Below are 6000 nucleotides of genomic sequence, written 5' to 3'. Positions count from 1 at the left end.
CAGATAAATAAATGTGGCCAGCTGTGGTGGCTCACGCCTGTAAACCCAGCACTTTGGGAGGCCGAGGCGGGCTGATCACGAGGTCAGGAGTTTGGGACCAGCCTGGCCGACATAGTGAAACCCAATCTCTACTACAAATGCAAAAATTAGCTGGATGTGGTGGCACGCGCCTATAGTCCCAGCTACTCGGGAGTTTGAGGTGGGAGAATTGCTTGAACCTGGGAGACGGAGGTTGCAGTGAGCCGAGAGCATGCTGTTGTACTCCAGCCTGGGTGACAGTGAGACTCTGTCTCCAAAAAAAAAAAAAAAAAAAAAATTAATTTCCCATGCTAGCTGGGCCCTGAACCTTGAACCCTGGAACCACAGGTAACTTTGTTTCCTTAACCTTATGTCCATCTTAGCTGATATAGGGGCATCTATTTTGGTCTCTCAGATCACACTTCCTATCACCTCTGAAAGGATCCTGACTTGTTTTACCTGGGTGATTCAGAGGTAGGAAGAGGCAAGAACCTCAAGTTACTATTTTGTGCCCTAAGCTTTGAAAACCGCTGGGCCTTTCCCGCCTCCCCCCCAACCCCGCCACCCGTTGCAGGTTTTCACTTTGTTCTCACACCATGTGTGAGAATTGTCCCCCAAGTCTCACGTCTACCTCCACTGTCCTAACTGAACCTGGTGCTCCGGCCAAGCAGTTAGGAAATGGTTTCCAAAAGCAGAAAAAAATGATCTAAGAGTACAGAGTAGGGAGTAGAAGGGCAGCCCCACAGCAGCAGAGGCGGACAGGCACCACCTCAGCCAGGTGCTCAGGGGTGGCATCGGCGGCCATGAGTCACACTGATAACTCTGGCCCTTGACAGGATGTGATGAGAAGGGCCACTTCACCTCCAGGGTCTGTCTCCCAAACCCATAACCTCCGTCCAATCATGAGGAGACCATCAGCCGAATGGTAATAGTGGAGGACACGTGGCTGAATCCCTGACCAGGACTCCTCAAATTGTCAAGGACATCAAAACCAGTCTGAGAAACCGCGAGAGCCAGGAGCAGCCCAGGGACACCTGATGGCTAAATGTCTCATGGGACCCGGGGTAGAAAAGGATATTAGGCAAACACGAAGAAGAGTGAATAAAATGCAGATGACTATATATGAATTGGCTCCTTCATGGTGACAGATGGACCAGAGTCATGTCAGATGTTAAGGTGTGCTGGAAGAGGGTGCGGGCTGCACAAGAACTCTGTGTCATATTATCAACAGTCCTTTATGTCTAAAACCATTGTAAGATTTCTTGTTTTAAAAACCACCACCGTAGCAATGTTTTTGCAGTGATCGCGAGCGCCACCTCGTGGACACAGGTAAGCATGGGCCGTGACCAACCTCCCTGGAAAGGAAGGAACAATTGCAGAGGATCGATGATGCGATGAGCCGCTGTGATTGATTCTGGTCTTGGGAAATGGAAAAGGCCGCTTCCTGCCCCGCAGTGGCTCCCAGTCCGGTGGAGGGAAATGGTGCAAGGCAAATTCAGGACTCCTGGTCACAGCCAGCATCTGTTCCATCTTTACCTGGGGTTAGGGACCGAGCTTACGGCTCCCATCTTAATTTGTCCAAGGCAGTCTGGAGGGGTGCCACGATGCAGTCAGCCGTGTTTCCTGCTGCCCCTCAAACCTGCTCAGTGGGAGTGGGGGGAAGAGGGCCGCCCTCTTGTCCCTTTTTTCCCCACTATGAAAAGCCCAGACCTTTCCCGTGATTTTTTTTTTTTTTTTTTGGTCTAAGGGAATTAGTTCCTGGTATCACTTTAGATCAAAAGCAGTCTCTATTCATGAATTTAAAATGTTCAGTCCCAGGCAGTAAAATATGGACACTGACTTATCATTAGTTTTCTCACATGCCCTCAAGAGCCTACTGGGGCAGCAGGGACTGGGTTTTCTCTTCCCTGCTACCCTCCTTCCATGCAGCTGCTGTTTTTGATGAGGATTGCCAGATCACATCCGGATGCCCAGCTACGTTTGCATTTCAGATAAACAATGAACACTTTCTTAGTACAATTATGTCTCATGCAATATTGGGGCCTTTTTCTACTAAAAAGTATGTGAAATTCAAACGTAACTGGGCTTTTTTTTTTTTTTTTTTGACGGGATCTCACTCTGTTGCCCAGGCTGGAGTGCAATGGTGCGATCATAGCTCATTGCAGCCTTGACCTCCTGGGCTCAAGTGATCCTCCTACCTTAGCCTCCCAAGTAGCTGGGGCCACTGGCTATTCATGAATTTAATATTCATCACCACCATGCCAGGCGAATTTTTGTCTAACATACAAGGTCTCGATATGTTTTCCAGACTGGTCTCGAACTTCTGGACTAAAGCAATCCTCCTACCTTGGCCTCCCAAAGCATTGGGATTATAGGCATGAGCCACTGCACCCGGCCACCATCCTCTAATTTTTTTTTTTTTTTTTTTTTGGAGACATTCTGGCTCTGTCACTCAGGCTGGAGTGCAGTGGCATGATCTTGGCTCACTGCAAGCTCTGCCTCCCGGGGTTAAGCATTTCTCCTTCTTTAGCTTCCTGAGTAGCTGGGATTGCAGGAGTGTGTCACCACGCCTGCCTAATTTTTGTATTTTAGTAGAGACAGGGTTTCACCATGTTGGCCAGGCTGGTTTTGAACTTCTGACCTTGGAATCCGCTCACCTCGGCCTCCCAAAGTACTGCGATTACAGGTGTTAGCCACTGCACCTGGTTACCTGTATTTTTATTATTGTTGTCTGACTGCCTCATTTGTGAGCCCTTCCGGATCGGAAGGAGGGAGCGGGCACAGAAAGTTTTCACTTGTCCATTGGGGTGAGATGTTGGCTTCCCATTGGTGCTGTAACAAATTACCCAAAAACTCAGTGGCCGAAGACACGTTAATGTGTCTTACAGTCCTGCAGTCAGAAGCCTGAAATCAAGGGGTCAGCAGCGTGGCGTCCTCTCTGGAGGCTCTAGAGGAGATTCCCTCCCCTCTTCCATCTTCAGGGCAGTAGCGTGGCGCTGTCCAGTGCCTCACCCCCCACTGCTTCCGTCCCATCTCCTCCCGACCCTGAGCCTCCTGTCTTCCCCCATTAGGATTGCTGTGATTGCCTGGGGCCCACCTGGGTAATCTGGGATAATCGCCTCATTTCAAAGTCCTTGACTCAGGCACATCTGCGAAGTCCTTCTTGCCGTGTCAGGTAACATATGTGCAGGTTCTGGGGATTAGGGCATGGACTTCTTTGGGGGCTGTTCGGCGTCCCACGGGGGTAAGCTGGCTTCAGGCGATCTGTGGCCCGTGTTTCCAGTTGATTTTGAGCTTGTGGTCACTTGTGTGTGTGTCCTTTGAGACTCTGCTGCCAGGCTGTGCCTGCTGTAGCCCTCAGCTGGGCAGTGCCTGGCCTTTCACCCTCCTGGTTCACCCGGGCCCTGGCCCCGCAGCCCCTCACTGCTGGGCTCCTGGTGCTCTGCGGCAGGTCCCCTTCCGTGATGTCTACAGGCTGCTGTGGCCACCTGTCCCAGATGTCCACCTCTGACCTGCTGGGAGGCAGGGCAGTCGGTTCCTGGGAACAGACCTTGTTCTGCTGCCCTGGCCCCTCAACTGCCTCACGTGTGACATGGCCATCGGCTGGAGCTCTTTGAGGGGGGCCACTGAAGCCCCCGAGCCCTGAGAGGCTGACCCTGCACTCGCTCTGAGGGGAAATGGAACTCGGCCCACTAGCAGGTCTCCACAGCCTGGACCCTTTCACCACCATCTATGTGAGGCCTCAAAAAAGTGTGCACTTTCCTTAAAAAACAAAAAAAAAACCCAAAAAACTTAGTATAATTCTCATCGCACAAAATTAAGCATTTTGAGGTGTATAATTCCATGACATTGAGGATATGTTCACAATTGCTGCTACTGTTGCCTCTGTCTAGTTCCAAAATATTTTTATTACACCCGAAGGAGACCCCAGAGTCATTATTAGCAGTCACGCCTCATTCCTTGCACTCCAGCCCTGGCAGCCACAATCTACTTTCTCTAAATTTGTCTTTTCTGGACATTTTACATCAAAGCTACAATACGTGGTCCTTTGTGTCTGGCTGCTTTCACGTAACATCAGATTTTTATTTTTATTTTTTTTGAGACAATCTCACTCTGTCACACAGGCTGGAGTGCAGTGGCATGATCTTGGCTCACTGCAACCTCTGCCTCTTGGGTTCAAGCGATTCTCGTGTCTCAGCCTCTTGAGTAGCTAACATTACAGACGCCTGCCACCACACTCGACTAATTTTTGTATTTTTAGTAGAGACAGGGTTTCACCATGTTGGCCAGACTGGTCTCAAACTCCTGACCTCAGGTGATTCACCTGCCTCGGCCTCCCAAAGTGCTGGGATTACAGGCGTGAGCCACTGCACCCAGCTGTAACATCAGATTTTCAAGGATTATCCACGTTGTAACATGTCAGTGGTTCATTCCTTTTTTTAAATTGCCAAATAATATTCCATTGTGTGGATGTACCATATCTTGTTTATCCATTCTTCAGATGGACTTTTATCTTTTTTCCACTTTCGGCTTGTGAACAGTGCTGCTTGAACATCCATGTACTAGTGTGTGTTTGAATACAGGTTTTCAGCTTTGTGGTGTGTGTATCTAGGCGTGGGACTGCTGGTCCTATGCTAACTCTGTTTAACTTTGGCACCGTTTCACGAGCAGTGCAGGAGGAGACAACTACTTCCTCTCCAACACTTGTTATTTTAAAAACTTTAGCCCTCTTAGGCCAGGCATGGTGGCTCATGCCTGTAATCCCAACACTCTGGGAGGTCAAGGTGGGAGGATCGCTTGAGGCCAGGAGTTCAAGACCGGCCTGGGCAGCATCGTGAGGCCTTGTCTCTACAAAAAATAAAAATAATCTGGTGTGATGGGGTGCACCAGTGGTTCCAGCTACTTAGGAGGCTGAGGTGGGAGGGTGGCTTGAGCCACCTCAGGCATGGTGGCTCATGCCTGTAATCCCAACACTCTGGGAGGTCGAGGTTGCAGTGAGCTGAGCTGTGATTGCACCACTATACTCCAGACTGGGCGATAGAACAAGACCCTGTCTCAAAAACAAAGTAAAAACGTTAGCCATACTAGTGGGAGAGCCATACATTTATTTTTGATTTTTGAGTTTTGACTTTGAAATGTTGCATGTGGTCCAGCAAGCACTGCACAGTACAATAACTGCCCGCCACAAGTGGCCATTCAAACTGAAAATGAGAATAAGTTCAATAAAATGAACTCGACTTCCCCTGCTGCACAGCCAGCATGGCTCCCGGCTCCATGCTCACGGCACAGATGGATCACTGCCCCCCCACCGAGTACTGCTGGAGGCTGCTGGTGGCGCCTTCCGGGGGCACAGCTGCTCCTGTGTTTGCTGCTTGGTGGTGGCCTCCTAACAGCCTTACCCACAAGGTGGTCCATGCAGCCCAAACTTTGGGATTCCAGAGATGGAGAGTCAAGGGCAAGGAGCGCATGGGGAAGAGAGAGTGGAGGTTCAGCCGCAATGGGGGCCCGGTGGTGGCTCAGTCCTTCTGTGGAGGTGTCAAAGGTGGACTTGGAAAATTGGGCAGGGCTGTCGCTAGCAGAGGCACTGCTGTGGATGGCAGGACCAGCCTGGTCAGGACCCCCGGGAGCCAAGGAGGGTTCAAGGCCCAAAGCCAGCATAAAAAAAAAAAACTGGTGCCCAGGGGACAGCTGGACAGCCCATGGACATCCCAGGGAGCAGCAGCTGGTTGAAATAGCATGATGTATATTTTTAAAAGAGACAGTCTCACTTTATATGCAAAATGTCAAGTAATATAAACATCTTATTTTTAAAAAACTGAGAATAGCCAGGTGCGGTGACTCATGCCTGTAATCCCAGTACTTTGGGAGGCTAAGGCGAGTGGATCACCTAAGGTCAGGAGTTCGAGACCAGCTTGGCCAACATGGTGAAACCCCCCCCCCCCACTAAAAATTACAAAAATTAGGCCGGGCGCGGTGGCTCAA

This window comes from Trachypithecus francoisi, unplaced genomic scaffold, assembly GCF_009764315.1.
Source record: "Trachypithecus francoisi isolate TF-2019V2 unplaced genomic scaffold, Tfra_2.0 Lachesis_group10, whole genome shotgun sequence".
NCBI lineage: Eukaryota > Metazoa > Chordata > Mammalia > Primates > Cercopithecidae > Trachypithecus > Trachypithecus francoisi.
This window is presented reverse-complemented; position numbering follows the sequence as displayed.